Raw genomic sequence first — 17,919 nt, forward strand, 5'->3', positions numbered from 1 at the left:
TCAACCTCCCACCAACTGAAGGTCAGTTCATTTCTCTATTTTTTAACAGGGAAACAGTCTACTTTACATTTCTACAGATATTTATCCTTTTAATCTTTGTTCTCATCTTTTATCTTCTCTTTCATTCCATTATCAAGCTAATTCTTACATGAGCATCTACATCTCTTTTTAAAGTCTTTCTTCTGGTGTATACTGATACGCTGTCCTATACTCATTATACCGCCTCAGCCTCTCAGCGTCTGAAATTGCAGATTTTTACCAACATTCCTTGTTAATATACTCACTAATAAATCACATTTCTGAGTTTGCTAATTTTAAAATATTGCAAAGTAAAATTTCTGGAAATATTTTCACCTGAGTAGATTGCTGCAATTTGAGTCAGACATAATGTCATTGACTGCAGTGATTGTCTGAGGATTATGTCTGGACAACAAAAAAGGAAAACGCTATATGTATTGCTATACAATTAATTTTTTCTCAAAGCATAAAATCTAAAACTTTGGGAACATTGTAATCTGAAGAGTATAAACTGCCTCAAACCTACTCTTATAAGATGGCAGACAATTCAGAGAAAGTGACCAAACCCCTTTGTATTATCAGACACTGTATAACTCTGGAGAAATAGATATCACAATATTGTCTGACCATGAAGTTGGTTATATTTTTGGTTCCGTCATGATTCTGGTACAACTAATTGTCATAGTTACTTTTCTCACCCTGTGAAAAAACATCTTACAAGAGGCAACTTAATGCAAGAAGGGATTATTTTGGCTTGCAGTTCAAAAGAAACAATCCTTCATGGTAAGAACCGCATGGTGGCAGGACTGCTAGTCTGCTAATCACAATGTATCCATAGTCAGGAAGCAGGGAGTGAAGAAGGATCCCCAAAGTCACAAAAAGCCTCAAGGCCAGTCCCCAGTGACCCACTTTTTCTGATAAGGCTCTACCCCATAAAGGTTGCAGGCCCTTCCCAGACAACTCCACCAACTTAGAATCAAATACTGAAACATTAGCCTACTGGGGATCATTCACATTCAAACAACAAGTCTAGTCAATGCAGCATCAAAAGTTAAGTAAGATTGTATGTTTCTTTGGTAACTTTTAGACAGAATTTGATCTCAGCAATTAGTGTTTAGCTTCTTGCTGCATTTACTCTAATTTTCAGTTACTACTCAACAATGTGTGTACATCAAATTGTACTTTTTGGAAAGGGTAAGGTAAGTATTATCTTCTTGGTGATGTTTCCTATGCCTGAAAATGGTTATAAAATGTTTTGTATGTGAATCATCCATTAGTTGAATAAATTCAACTCTCAAAGGAGAGATCAGGCCTTCCCTTGCGTGTACTTCATATCCTTAAAGATCTGACTATGTCTTACTTACCACTTCAATTACAAGTTTTCAATATTACTATTTCTATTATTAAGTAAATCAAAGATAGTCACTTCAGAATATTTTTTCATGATAATGTTCCAGTAACTTTTTCTCTCCTCATAAATCACCATAAGTATGAGTACATTTAAATAACATAGAGATGTAGTAACTAGATTATCATACATACATTTAAATAATCCTCAATGTGTCAATATTTCAACTCTGTAATCAAGTGATAATTTGATTAAATGTCTCATTTAGCAAAGTTTGATACATTGATTTTCCACTATAACTTAATAAAGCAAACATATTCTTTCTTATTTTAGAGACCAACCCAAATCACCCTATTTCTTTCTGTTTCCTATTCTCTTCAGCCTACAAAGATAATTTAAAATGTCACAATCAATTCTTGGGGACACTGTTTCCACATTTACTTATTTTCATATTCTTCCCCCTGTCTCTCTCCCTCCAGTGTTTCTTCATCTCTAACACAGAGTACCTTTGAATTTGACTGTATAAATACTCAGCTGGATATCCAAGACCACACTTAACTTGATTCTCTCCTGTATGCTACTTGTACTCAGGTACAGGAAACATATCTACTTTCTCAACAAACCTAATATCCATTAACTATGAATACAATTATTCTTTTATGATTGAAGATGTAAGCCAATAATTCATCCTTTTCTAATTATAAATGAAAACCTCAAAATACCGGCCAAACATACAAGCCAAAATAATATTTGTGACACATAAAAATGTATGTCCCGTGATTTAGTTTGTGAAAACTTACTTAAAATTTACTCTTTTAAAATATGCCTTTTAATGTTGATTAATTTCTCAAAGAAAGTACAGAGAAATCCTTCAGCTCTTACTCCGTTTCTTATAAGCATGCTTTATAACCACAGTCCATTTGTCACAACTAAGAAAATAACCTTTGAACATTGATACTAACCAAATTCAAGACATTACTCATAATTCATTAGTTTATCATTAATTTACTTTTGCTGTCTGAGACCACTGATAAGGAAATATACACACTTAATATCATCCAGTGCCAAGCTCATGAGAATAAAATGCAATTTAGTATTCACATAGCTTCAGTTTTCAATGTTCTGTGATAGTTTCTCAGACTTTGTATGTTTCTTTATTATCATGAAAGTATTTAGAAATACTTAGCATTTCATAGAAAAATCATTAACTTAGTTTATATCATATTTTCTCAATGTTGAAAAGAAGGTATTAAGGGAGTATGATAATTAAAGCAAAGTACTATGTTCATACCACCACATGAAAAGTACCTTTGATAAACGTGTTTGATCACTGGAGATGTTAGACTTGTTCACCTGGCTTAGTTAATTTATCCTCTTCTTTCCACACAGTTTTCTTTGGGAGGAAGTCCTTGTGTTGTAACCTTCTAACTCATAACTTCTGGAAAAAAAGCAGCTATAAAAATTATATGTAGGATGTGTGTTGATTTTCCCATATTTATACTCTGTGCATTTATTTATTTAATAATTAAATGTGTATGAACTGTGATGTATTTATTTCACCCTTAGATTTGATTTTTTTGTTTTGGTTTAAACATATATCTTCTTAATATTTCAATTACTATCCATGCTGGCAAAAAGCCAAATCAAACTCTGAATAAATCTTTACTGATTTACAACATATTATTAACCCCTGAAAGGTCTGATTGTGAATTATAAAATCCTAATCCAAGTCATAATAAAGTCATCTATCCTTTGTTACTCAGAGGTATCCCTTGGTATTTTCAAGTGAAATAAACCCAGCACTCAACACTAAAACCACACTAACCTGGGTGGACACATATCCTTCACTGCAACAAAACAAGTACTTTAAAATTTGAGTTAGAATAATTTGATGCCTTTTTGTTTGGTACCTTGTCTTCATAATTAGACTGATAAAGATGCCACAAAGTTATTATATATTTAACCTATAGCATAGTTCTCAGCTAAGGATGCACACCAGAATCACCTAGAGTTTTGTAAAGACTCTTTGGCCTGGGTGTGTCTGGGATAGTACCCAGGCAGGAATTCTTCAGTTTTTATTATAAACTTCACCCCTTCCCCTAAGTATGTTCTAGTGTTAAAATTAATTCAGGATCTACTTGATATTTCAGTAGCACTGCTACTGTTTAAGAAAAGGAAATCAGACACTGTCATTCCACAGTAAATGGCAGACATCCTGACAGGGTCACCAGCGTGTATATCAGACACTGTCTCTCTTATATATTAGCTTGTTTGCTTGTTTTTTCTTCATTTTTAAAGGATTTTTATTTAAATTGGAAACAATCTTGTTTCACAAGTTAATCCCAGCTCCCTCTCCCTCCTCTCCTCTCCCATCCCCCACCCCCCAATCCCTACTCCTTTCCCTAGGGAGGTTGAGGCCCTCCATGGGGGATCTCAAGAGTCTGTCATTTCATCCAGGGCAGTGCCTAGGCCCTCCCCCAGGTGTCCAGGTTGGGAAAGCATCCCTCAATGTGGGATGAGCTCCCAAAGCCCATTTGTATGCCAGGAATAAATATTGATCTACTACCCAAGGCCCCATAGACTGCCAAGGCCTCCTTGCTGACACCCAAATTTTGGGATCAGTCCCATGGTAGCCTTTCAGCCATCAGTCTGGGGTCCAAGACCTCCCCCTTGTTCAGGTCAACTGTCTCTGTGGGTTTCACCAGCCAGGTCTTGACCCCTTTGCTTATCACTCCTCCCTCTCTGAAACTGGGTTCCAGGAATTCAGTTCAGTGCTTGGCTGTGGGTGTCTGCCTCTGCTTCCATTGGCCAATGGATGAAGGCTCTAGGATGGCATATAAGGTAGTCATCAATATCATTATCAGGGAATGGCATTTAAGGTAGCCTCTCCACTATTGCTTAGTTTGCCAGTTGGTGTCATCCTTGTAGATCTCTGGAAATCTCACTAGTGCCAGATCTCTCCTCAAACCTATAATGACTCCCTCTATTATGGTATCTCTCATCCTGCTCTCCTCTGTTCTTACCCCGACTCAACCTTCCTGCTCTCCCATGTCCTCCTCTCCCTTCCTCTTCTCCCCGTCTTTTTCCCAGCTCCCTCTCCCCTTCCCTCATGTTCCCAATCTTCTCAGAAGATCCTGAGCTATTCCCTTCTCTGGGGGTACCATGCATATCTCTTAGGGTGCTCCCTGTTTCCCAGAATCTCTGGCAGTGGGATTGTTAGCTTGGTTCATGAAAATGAGAATTTACAGACAGCTAAACTGGTGCATCAGGATTTGAACAACAGTCTGGTTCTGGAGACTTTACTCTTCTTCTACAGTCTTGTTACATGTTAATTAGAACAGCATTTGCTAATTGTGATCATTGTTAAATTTTTTGTTACTAATGTTTTGACTATTAGGTCAACTTCAAAAGTCAATGGAGCTTGGAGAAGATACTTGCAACCATTCCTACTTAAGAGTTACAAATTAGTATTGAATTTTTCATTGTCAGTTTCAGCTATGAATCATTTTAAAAACATTAAATTTTGTAACAAAGCATGGTATACCCAGGGTTCCTGCTTAATTTTAGAATATAGAGAGCTTAACCACTTTCATTTGGAAAACGGTCTTAGTCTATCTTTTCAACTTTAGCACCAAATGGTCAGGTCCTCATCTCTCTGCATCTTAACTTTCAGTTTAGTACAAACCAACATCAATGCAACACTAGTATATCCCAAAGGGCCATATTTTATCTCTTGACACAAGCACTGCTGATTTTATATTGTACATCTATTTTCAGAACAAATGTAAGATCACTTATATTCCTTTTTTAAGACAAAGCCCTTAAGGAAAAGAAATAGTCAGAAAGAAGGTACATTGTTTTATTCAGAATGGTCCAGTTACAACAAAACTGCCAATGTAAGCACCAAGTACTATTCTAATAAATCAAGGCAGTATCAAACCATTTTTTGGGCCACACAATTATACAAAGTGACGTGCTACTGTGTTTTCAAGGGATTTCCTTGCAATTTTTATTACACCATTGAAGATTAATTTACAATTTTTCATTTAGGAGTCCTCAGGCTTTAATACCCTCCCCCCCACAAGCCACTGGTAGTCGGGCTGTAACTAAAGGTCTTAAACATGCTAGGCAATCACTACCACTGTCCTTAGCCCAAGTATTCCTTTTCCTGTTGTAACTTGTGCCTTTCTTTTTGTTATAGATATTCATAAAGAAAATCCTGACCTCATTTATTGGGGAAGAAAAGGATTCTACTTTACCAGTAACTCTCCTACAAATTTCAGTTTACCAAGAGAAAATTCGTGAAATCATTTAATTTACAAGTAGTCTCATACACACCCATTAATCCTTTAGGACTCAGTTTCTTATACCCAATGAAGGAATTCTTAAGGATTTATGAACTATTTCTCAGACTTACCATTCTCTATGGTAGTTCTCTGTGCAAGTCTAAGGCTTACTACTCCAAGACTGGCAGCTACAGTCTCCACCCCTTTGTTTACACACTGGAGATTTTAAAAGCACTTTTTTTATTGAAGTCATACATAGAAAACTGAAATCAGCACACAACCTAAAAGTGTCTTCTTCCAAAAATAAGAAGACCCTTTTTCTATCCGTGGTTTTGACTTAAACTCAACTTGGCCACTTAAGCCAACAAATGTTGGCAACCTGATCTAGTTAATAAAATTTATAAACTCGGCTACATGAACACAATACACACAGAAAGTATGGTCAGATTAATGCACAAGAAATACAGGAAAATTTTAATCAGGAAACATTTAGTACTCTTGTTCATTAATTTAGCCTTGGATTTTTTTTTTACTGAAGTAGTATCTACACTGTATACAGGGCTATACATCAGCTTTTAGTTTTCCTGTATAAACATTACACATCCCAAAAATGATACCCCTACCACAAGTGAAAAATCAGCAAAGGAAAAAAAAATACAAAATACCAAATAAACACCAGAGAAGGGGAAAACTTTTAAACATGGTTTGTTTATTAATATAAAATTCAAATTCAATGACAAAAATTACAAAGTGAGTCAATTTTACAGATGTCCTAACAGGCCCAAGAAACAAGTAATTGAAGAAAAAAACCTCAAATGAAACTACTGTTTATAAATTAATCCATACTCGGGCTTGTCTGGACAATGGCCAGGTTATCAAACTGAAGATGTCTTTAGCAGGTTGGCATTTTGCTGTGATGTTCCAATGAACTGTTGAGATACGTCAAGTGCAAAGCACTTGAAAACTCCAAATTACAAAAATGTGTACTCAACATTAGTTAAGTGGGGGCCTGAAGTCTGGTAATCATCTAAGTGCTGATTGAAACAGCACCTACCTAGAATAGTTGCCTTGTTCAACAAACTTGAGGGAACTGTCCTAAGTAGTAATGAAAATTTAAATGATAGCAGTTATCAAATGTCTTCAAGTTTCATTCTACCAAAGCCAAACAGTGACAACAATTTATCTTCCTTACTCATCTAGCAAATAATTTACCTTTAGAAAAATATAAGGATAAAAAGTTAATGTAAAGCCCTGCAGGGATGAAATCTAACAGTTTTTTTTTTGATTAGAGGCAGAAAATGCCTGACATTGTATTTAGACATATCTTGATACTGTGTCATAGGTTTGTCAGCAATTCTACAAGTTCCTACTCCAACTTTACCCATCACACTTTCTGGTGAAGCAAAAAATACTCCTCTTTACCTGGCCTTTCTTGTTTTTAGAGTAAACTCTGTTGTTGAACTGTTGCCATTTCACCTTCTGGTCCTCTCTTTCCTGCTCAAGCTCTTTTATTCTTTGTGCTTTTGTCAAAGCTTTTTTTCTTTTTATATTCACACTGCTTGGCAATCATTTCTTTTTTTTTTTTTTTTTTGAGATGGGTTTCTTGCCGCTGTCCTCTTTTGCCCTCCTTCCTTCTTCTCTGGGTTGGAGATTCAACAATGGAGTCGCTTTGGCATTGCCATACCCAGCAAAGGTGATTGCTGCGGTGTCATTTTCTTCATCTATTTCCTCAGTCTCTGCTTCATAACACTGTCCATCTTCACTCCAGATTGCCATATGTTTGTCGCCTACTTTCCATGAATGAGTGGGATGAGTAAAAGCAAAACTGTCTGAACTTTCAAGGGTTTCTGAAGGCTGACTTGATAGAAGGTTTTTGGTCAATTCTAGAACTTCTTGCAAATTCTTCAGTTTCAGCAGATCTTCATTTCCTCCATTTCCAGATAAAGCAGCTTCTACTTGTTGGAGTTGAGCTTTGTAGCTAGCCAACTGTTTTGTCAGATCCTCTGACATCTTGAGCAGGGTTAGGGACAGGGAAGCAAGCCCAGGGGCAGCTGCAGCAAGGAAAATATCCATGAAAAGGAGAAGATTTTGGTCAGAAAAGGAAAAACTCCACTGGCGGCGATAGGGGAGGCGAGAAAAAACCACCCTTAGATTTGTAAAACTGCATTATTTACGTTAATAAACAAAAAATTCCAGCATTAGGAATTGGGAACATTTCAAGTTGGCTCCTTCACTACTTTAAAATATTTGAAAACTTTTGGTTTTACATAACTTATCTTATGGAATTATAAGATGTGACAGGCTTATTTTACAAACCCTGTGACTTGGCCTAAAAATAAGCCATTTCTCCAAGGCATCCTGATTTCTTCTATTAGATCTTGGTATTAAATATCAAGAGTTTCCCACTATCCCTCTGCTCTCTTCCTCATACACTTTCAAACCTAGGCTTGTCTAAATATTCAGAAGTATAACACTTCATTTTTTCCTACCTTGGTCCCTTCAAAAATTTTATGATGCAAAGATTTACCCTTAACATTCAAATTAACTATTGACTCATTATTTCACTAAAAATAGCAGCATAAAGTCTTAAAGCAAACAGAAGAGTAGAAGTAGAAATGTGTCATGCTCCTGAGTTAAAGAAAAATGATCAGAAATAAATTGCACATACTTTGTGAAAGCATTTGGATTACTTCATGAAATGTTCCCTCTAACAAAAAAAAAAACAAATGAAATGGAAACCAAGCCTCAGGAGTGAACTAAAATACACTTATGTCAGCCAAAATATTCAAAATATTCAAATGATATAGTTGTGAAAACTGATAAGCAGAAAAATATTTAGACTTTCATATACTGACAGAAACATTTTTAGAGTATCTTTTGCTAAACCTGTTTTTCTAACCACCAGAGAGCATGATAATTTGCACAAAACCAAATGGTCAGTAATTTGTGTGTGTGAATGTTTAACTTAGGTGACGCTGTTCCAAATACTGTGTAAGAAATTAATTGTCATAGTCAACCTGTTCAACAGACATGACTTTTGAATGGAATTATTAAGGTACTATAACCATAAATTTGACAAACGTGAACCAAAACTCACCCAAATCCTCTTTGAAAAACTTGTGCTAATATAAAAATATTATATTGAATGGGAAAGTCACATCCTTTTATAGAAAATTCAAGTATTGTATAATTTAATTACTAGACAAAAGGAAACTTTTTATGGGAGCTATCTGATTTTTTAAAAAGATTGTGGTGTAACACTAATAATAAAAACTGAGAGAGAGGTATTGGGGTTCAAGGTGAAGATCAGAGAAGCAAAGCAGCAAGACACCAGCTCTTACCTCTACCTCAGACCGAAATGGGTGGTCCTGTCTCCACAAATCCTCAGAGCACACTGCTCTTCTCAATATGGCTTGACTGCCTAAGACTGCTTCTTCCTTATATACCTCTCTAGTTCTGTGATTAAAGGCATGCGCTCTGTTATTGGTTTAGACTGATTCACTCTTGTATAGCCGTCTCCCGAGTCCTGGGATTAAAGGTGTGTGCCACCACAACCTGGCTTCTATGGCTTGTAACATTCTGAACCCTCAGGCAAGCTTTATTAAATTATAAATAGTTTATCACCACATTATGGTAAGGTAATCGTTGTTTAGATGCTAACAAATACTAACTTGCGCCTTGTATAAAAGACAAAATGAATTTTCATTTGTGTCCAGTGTCCTGATAAACCCAACAAATTTATCTACACATGTTTTAACCGTAGAAGCTATAAAGGTAAAGAAAGTCAAACTTTTTGTTTGTTTTGTTTTGTTTTTGAGACAAGGCTTCTCTGTGTAGCTTTGGAGCCTATCCTGGCACTGGCTCTGTAGATCAAGCTGGCCTCGAACTCACAGAGATCTGCTTGCCTCTGCCTCCCGTGTGCTGGAATTAAAGGTGTGTGCCCCTAATGTCTGGACTCAAAGTTGTTTTTAACACAATTTCAAACTCACACAATCATCATTTCTTTCTTTTAGAAGAAAAATTAAAACATTTTTCTTGTATTTCTTTAGCACATGGTTAATAGCAATGATTTGTTAATTCAATAACTGTTCCTTACAAGGATTTTTATTTTTCTTTTATTGAAAATAGACTTTTTTATACAACAGAAAGAGTTCCAGGACAGACTCCAAAACAATACAGAGAAACCCTGTCTCGAAAAAACAATAATAATAATAAGTAATATAAAAAGAACAAACAAATAGAATAGGACAAGACAAATAGAAGAAAAAAAAGCCAAAAAAGTAGGAGAAATACATATAGACACAGTGACATTCATGTTCACACACACAGGAATCCCATGAAAATAATCAAAAAGCCATAAATATATGTGAAGACCTGTGGGATAAAAATAAAAGAAAAACTAAGAATAAATAGAGATAAAGAAAAATAAAATATAAAAATAAATAAATGCCCTAAGGAAAAAATATGAGGCAAAACTCTTTAAAGAAGCCCCACTGAGGTAATTTTGAGTTGGCCATTTACTGCTGCTCATGAGGCATATCATAAGAGCGGTTTGTATTCCCAGTGAGACTCTCTTGGAAAAAACTTTTATTTCTTTTGCCAGCAATTATCAATTGGAGATAGTTTCTACCTTAGGGATGAGGTCTTGTGTCCACTTTCTTTTCAGTGCTGGGACCCCCATCTGGTGCAGACTTGCATAAGCCCTGTGCATGCTGCTATAGTCTCTGTGAGTTTACATGTCATCCATCCTTTTATGTTTAGAAGGCCTCGATTCCTTGGTGTCCTCCATCTCCACTGGCCCTTACATTCTTTGTCTCTTTTTTCCACAGGATTCTCTGAGCCCTGAGAGGAGATTTGGTATAAATATCACACTTGGTTGAGTATTCCAAAGACTCTCACACTCTGCATATTGTATAGCTGTGGCTATTTATATTTGTTCTCATGTACTGCAGAAAGAAGCTTCTCTGATAATGGCTGAGCAAGCACTAATATATTTCCTACAGGAAAATGTCATGTCATTAGTAGTCATTTTATTGCTATGTACCTTTAGCAGAACAGGAGTATTTCCTCTAGGTCCTAGGCTATCCATCTTCAGGATTTTGGTCATCCAAGCAGTAATGGGGATGATTTTCATCTCAGGAAGTGGACCCTAAATATAATCAGATATTGGTATGTTCGTTACACAAATTTTGTGCCACTGTTACACTGAATGTCTTGTAGTCAGGATATCACTGTAGCCCGAAGGATTTGCAGCTGTATTGGTGTTTACCTTTCTCATTTGGAAGCATGTAGATTACCTTTCTATATCAAAAATAGTAGGTGGTTCTGGGAAACCAGCATAGGACTGATCCAGACACCCTGAATATGGGTGTTAGTTAGGAGGCCTGGGCAATCTGTGGGGCCTCTGGCAGTGGATCAGTATTTATCCCTATTATATGAATGGACTTTGGGAGCCTGTTCCACATAGAGGCCCATTCAGCCATGGCACATGGGGGTGGGCCTAGGCACTTCTCCAAATGATATGACAGACTTTGAAGATCCCCCATGGAAGGCCTCACCCTCAATGGGGAGCAGAAAGAGGATGGGATAAGGGGTCGATGGGGGACAGGGGAGGAGGGGAGTGAGAGGGAACTGGGATTGACATGTTAAACAAGCCTGTTTCTATTTTAAATTTTTAAAAAAAAATTAAAGGAAAAAAATACTGGATGGACTCCACTTTTCCATGTTCAGTGAGTTGTATAGATGTCTTCAGTAATAGGGACTTGCTCTCCATTTGTGGAGAGCAACCAATAACATTAGCAACAGTTTGGGTTGTTTGGGGGTTCTCGTGGGACTCCTTCACCAAACAATTCAACTAAATGTAAACCATTGGCAGAATTGGGTGCTTCATTGATGAGACACATCCAGTTAGAGCTCTGTCTCCTCTATTATTTGGCAATTTAGTTTTACTTCATACATGCATATATTAGGTTCCCATGGAAAAAGCAATAAATATAAAAGTGTTTCGATGACTATTATTGCTTGTCAACTTGACTATATCTGGAATGAACTACAATCCAGAAACGGAGGGCACACCTTTGATCTGGATCTTAAGGCAGAAAGACAACATGCTTTTGGTCTGCATCTTCAGTCTAGAAGACACAGGTTTTTGATCTGGATATTGAAGCTGAATGACACAGGGCTCCTTTAATACAGATCTTGAGGCAAGAAGGCACACCTTTATAACCTACAACACATCTTCTGCTGGAAGGCTATGTAAGGACAACAGAAGAAGGAAGGCAATATGTTCATTATTTGCCTGCTCGCACTCATCTTGTCAGCACATTCCTTCACTGGCATTGGAGCTTCTTCAGGATTCCAGAATATACAGAAGACCAGCTGATACACCCAGCCTTGTGAGATGAGCAGCTAGTAGAATATTGGACTTTCCATTTACAAGTAGCCATTGTTGGACTACAGCCTGTAAATTATTCCAATAAATTTATACACACACATGAATATATTTATGCATTTATTATATACAGAGAGTGAAAGACATTGAGACTCATCCCATACGTTTTATGACATTGGACTGCTGACTAACAAATGCCTTATACTCTTGTAGCTGTAGTATTGTGACTCACAGTTCCTTGTAAGGATATAGTCTCTTTTCCCTGACATAATCTCCAAAGACTCATGTTCAGTTGGGGCTCTGTATTTTTGGATATTTGGCAAATGGCTAATTCTTTTAGATTCCCTTCTTATTTAAGGAATCTATTAACACATTCTGAATAAATTTTTATTTAAATTAAAAACAATCTTAATTTACATACCAATGCCAGTTTCCTCTACCTCCCATTCTTCCATTCCCTTTACCACCCCTCACCCATCCACCATCAGGGAGGGTGAGGCCTCTCATGAGGGGCTATCATAGTCTGTCACATCATTTGGGGCAGGACCTAGGTCCCCCCACACACACTCTGTGTATATAGGCTGTGAAACTATCTCTCCATAGGGATGGGGCTCCCAAAGCCCAAATTCCTGTACTAGGGATAAATACTGGTTCCACTGCCTGTGGCCCCATAGACTGCCCAAGCCCTCAAACTGACACCCATATTCAGGGGATCTGGACTAGTCCTATGCTGTCAGAATGGAGCCTTTGAGATACCACTTGCTCATGTCAGTTGCTTCTGTGGTTTCCACAGCATGGTCTTGACCATTTTGCTCATCACTCCTCCTTTTCTGTAACTGGATTCCTAGAGTTCAGCTCAGTGCTTAGTTGTGAATCTCTGCTTCTGCTTCCATCAGCTACTGGATGAAGGCTCTATGATGGCATTTAAAGTACTCATCAATCTCATTATAAGGGACGAACATTTAAGGTAGCCTCTCCACTATTGCTCAGATTCTTAGTTGGGGTTCTTGCAGATTCCTGGACATTTCCCTAGTGTCAGGTTTCTTATTAAGCCCATAATGGCTCATTCTATTAAGGTATCTTTTTCCTTGCTCTCCTTCTCTGGTTTCCCCCCAACTCGACCTTCCTGATTCCTCATGTTCTCTTCCTCTCTCCCCTTCTCCCATTCTGTTTGTTCTACCTCACCCCCACTGTGCTCCCAATTTACTCAGAATATCTTGTCCCTCTCTCCTTCTCAGGGAGTCCATGTATGTCTCTCTTAGTGCCTTCTTTCCTTGTTTCCTTGTTTTCTGGAGTTGTGTGTGAATTTTAGGCTGGATATCCTTTGCTCTGTGTCTAATATCAACTTATGAGTGAGCACATATCATGTTTTCTTTCTGTGTCTGGGATACCTCACTCAGGATGGTTTCTTCTTGTTTCATCCATTTGCCTGCGAATTTCAAGATGTCATTTTTTACTGCTGAGTAGTATTTCATTGTGTAAATGTACCACATTTTACCATCTTACACCTGTCAGAATGGCTGAAATAAAAAAACAACAGTTTATGATGGAGAGGATGTAAAGAAAGGGGAACAGTCCTCCGTTGCTGGTGAGAATGCAAATTTGTACAGACATTTTGGAAATCAGGATGGCAGTTTCTCAGGAAAATGGGAATCAGTCTACCTCAAGATCCAGCAATTCCACTCTTAGACATATACCCAAAGGTTGCACATTTATATAAGAAGGAAATCTGTTCAACTATGTTCACAGCAGCGTAATTTGTAATAGCCAGAACCTAGAAGCCATGTATTAACTCACATTTTACAGTTGTTTAAAAGATAATGCCTCTTCCTATAGCCTTCCTACAGTATAAATATACTTGAATCAATCAGGAATGTTTTTCTTGAAATATATTACAAGCTCCAAATCAAAAGTTGAGAATGTACCCACTTGCAATAAAAAAAAGCCAGTGAGGAAACAAGACTAGTAGTTCTCTACCTGTGGAATTCGAACACTTAGAGAATCACATATGACACATATCAGATATCCTATTTGTATATACATTATGATTCATAACAGTAGCAAAATTATAGTTATGAAATAGTAATTAGATATTTTCATACTTGGGAATCACCACAAGATGAGAAACTGTATTAAAGGGTTACAGCATTAGGAAGTTTGATGCTATAGACTTTTTAAGGACTAAATAAAGGGACCTTTTGAAAAATCCTATTAACTTTCCATAAATTATGTTACAGAACAGTTTTTCATTTCCTATTTAAAATATGCTGAAGAAGAGCTTCATATAACAGCATATGAGTCAAATGGCATGCACTGAAATAATCCAAGCCAAAAAGACTGAGATGCAAACAAAAATCTTGCTTCCACCAAAATATTCTCTCTTAGAGAGGAAAACAAAGAAACAAATAATTGCAGACCTTGGCACTAATACATCAACAATTATGAGTTGTGGGGGGCATATGATACATGAAGAAGAAGTGAACTTGCTGGGAACAAGGAACAGAGATTGGACACTATGTTGACTGGTATGTACACTTCCCTATTTGGATATCCACAAAAAAGAAGACGCAAACTTAGTCTCAGAAAAGACATTTTCCCACAAGACAGAGAATGGACTCTAAGGGAGACGGCTTGAGAATCAAGAGAAATAGAAGCTAGATAAATGGCTCAGCAGTTAGGCACCTGCACTTACATATTAACAAAGATACAAACACATGCACACATACATAATTAAAAATAAAATCAATCTTTAAAACAAGAATAAAGAGTAATGATAACAAAAGAATATTTACTTTCATTGCCAAGTCATTTCATAACAAAAACTTTTAAAAACTGTAAAAAAACCCTCAAGAAATGCTAATATGAATCATTGTCAACTTGGGTGAAAGCTAATTGCATAGATATTATTGATAATGTGATAAATATTATAAAGAAAATCATCTGGTCTCAGTTACTGAGCTGCCACCAAGGTCTCAGATGATGTGCCTATTGTTCCATCTCTCCCCTAGTCTGTCTTTCCTCCAATGCCCCCAAACACACACACACACACACACACACACACACACACACACACCACACACACACACACACACACACAGAGAGAGAGAGACAAAGAGACAGAGAAACAGACACAGAGAGACAGAGACAGAGACAGAGACAGAAAGAGAGACACCTATCTCCTACCTGCTTTAGCCTTCTTTGACATCTGCCCTTTTGAGAAGCTCAGGTGGCTGAGGGCATGAAGAAGGGAGAGACATACAGACATACAAACATAAAAGTGTGTCAATGATACACATGCACTCTGGATTTCATCTGCTCTTTACACATGCTCTTAAGGCTTACTCAATCAACTCTGTGCATCCACTCTTTTGAGTAACATCCTGCTTCCTGATGACACTGAGGATTCTATGAATATAATAATCAAACAGATAAATGGCAAAAATACCCTTGCTGGGCAAGTAATGACTGATGATTATGACAGAAACAAACCAGTAAAGGTGATGTAATTATTTAATTTTTTTATTTTCAATCAAGGGACATTTGTTTGAAAATTATAATCTCCCCAATGTCCCCTAATATTTTAAAATTTATCTATGTAATATATAGAAAGAGGCCCAAATACTGCAGACAATTTCCTTTGACTGACTAATGACTCATGTTAGGCGAAGAGACTAGATAATGTTTAGTGTAATCTGAAACTCATAAACAATTCTTCCTCTTTTATGAGAAAATCAGTCCAATTTATTGAGTGATTAATTGAAAGTATAACCCTTTAAAAAGTTCTCAAGGGGGAACATGCTTGTTTTCTCTATGTAAGTCTGTGTATCACTTGCCTAGTGCCTGGAGAAGCTAGAAGAAGGGGAAATATCCCTGGAACTAGAGTTACAGGTGGTTATGACCACCATGTGTGAGCTGTGAGCCAAACACAAGTCCTCTGATAGAATACCTGGTGCTCTTAACCACTGAGCCATTTCTCGATACCACAACATACCATTTTTATACTCAAGTTTGATACTGTAACCTGACACTAGACTACTCATTTATCTTTTCTGAGACCCAGATTACTAATTGTAAAATGGAAACTGGATTAGTTTATGTTTCTAAAGTTTCTTCTTATCTTACTCTTTCTACTATTTTCTTATTGTATATAACTATTTGATTACTAAGAATTAATTTTCAGTTCATTAGGTGAGGTGTGAAGTCAGGAAGGTCTGAGCTGTAAATACAGAACTCTAATTGATAATTTGATATAAGAAGCTTCAGTATAATGAAAGCAAAATGAGATAAGTTGTCAAGGCACCTCAATATAATATATTCAAATGGAATTCACTCTACTGTGATGCACAATACATTACCCATTGTTTTGTACTCCCTTTCCAGGATTACCTCCTTCAGATCTATTTTCCCACATTAACATTCAAAATATTTGCAAAGTTCCAACTGAATCATGACACTCCTCTGTTTTAAAATAAACGACTTAAGGTCAAAACCCAGATTTAGCATATATGAACCTATTCATGACATAGTCTCTTATCCACTGTTTCAACAACTTTCCTATGCTCTATATCATAGTCCTGCCCCTCCCCAACAAGACACACTTCTGTTTTTTTCTCTTTCTTCTTTGAGTCACTTTTCCTGTGGAGATGAAACATACATGTGTCTACTCTCTTTAAATAGAACACATGACAGACCCAAGGAGTGGTTACTTCGAAGTCTAACATGCTAAACCCATGAGTTTTTGTAAAGATTACTAACAGCCGTATGTGTGAGGGGTTGTTTACAGGAGGATAGATGATTCAAAAGCAGCTGCATCACCAAAAAGCCTACTCCAGCAATTGTTACTGATTTTATAACTTTGAGCAAGGGCACATTGTGAATCTTTCTAGCTATACCTTTCTCAGACCCATGAGGCTTGTTTATTAATATCTGGAGCTTCATGAGCCTGCCACATCCCTCCTGAAGAAAAGGTTGCAATAGGAGGAAATTGCTATACAACTACACGCCCCCTCTCATGCTCAGACACACATACACATATACACAAACATATACAGTTCTGTCTGTGGTGTATATAGTAGACTCAAACTGATTTACAGCCCATGAAGAGAATTCTACAAGAGAAACATCTCACTCTATTATGTCTAATCTAAACCACCAAGTCCTTAATAATCAGGTAGTCATGTAAAGGTATATTGATTTGAAAATTACTAGAAGGGTTTTCAACTTGGAGGTCATTTGGTTAGCAAAAATACTTACTAAAATGTCAGTTCACTATTTCTGATGAAAACTAAGGAAATTCACTCCAAGTACATGAATACTAACATTTATAAAGGATAAAGAGGCAATTTGGATATCAGCAGCCTGTTTCTCCTTGGTAAGGAAAAATTAATACGTCTTAGTTACTTTTCCTGCTGTTATAATAAAATACCCGACAAAAGCAATTTTGGCAAGGAATGGCACAGCCCACCATGGCAAGGAACTCAAGACAGCCTGAAGCTGCTAGTCATATTGTATCTGTGGTGGAGTAGAGGGCAATAGATGTTCCTATTCAACTATTGCTTTTTATGTGGTCTAGGACTCAAGATCAGGGAAGGGTGCCAATCCAATTTTAGGGTGAATGTTCCCACTTTTCTCACCAAATTTTTGCTCCTCTTCACTGTAGAACTGGATAAATACAGTAAGCAGCAGCCACATCACAGCCTAAATGTTCTTTTGCCTTCAGATTTACTCCATAAAACTAGTTACTCCATATTGTTTTAGTGTTTTGTGTTTGTTTATTTTGACTTTCATTTTCTTGGGTCTTGTTTTTTGTCAGAGGGAGAGAGAAAGTAAGGATTAGAGAGAGCATGAGGCTGAGTAGGCCAGAAGTGATCTGGGAA

At 37.0% G+C, this 17,919-nt stretch overlaps 1 pseudogene; it reads right to left on the reverse strand.

Annotated features, from left to right (window-relative positions):
- Nucleotides 1-6,890: 6,890 nt before the first annotated feature.
- LOC101844654 lies at nt 6,891-7,662 on the reverse strand (annotated as a pseudogene).
- Nucleotides 7,663-17,919: the final 10,257 nt, after the last annotated feature.

Source organism: Mesocricetus auratus, unplaced genomic scaffold, assembly GCF_017639785.1.
Source record: "Mesocricetus auratus isolate SY011 unplaced genomic scaffold, BCM_Maur_2.0 Super-Scaffold_100003, whole genome shotgun sequence".
Taxonomy (NCBI): domain Eukaryota; kingdom Metazoa; phylum Chordata; class Mammalia; order Rodentia; family Cricetidae; genus Mesocricetus; species Mesocricetus auratus.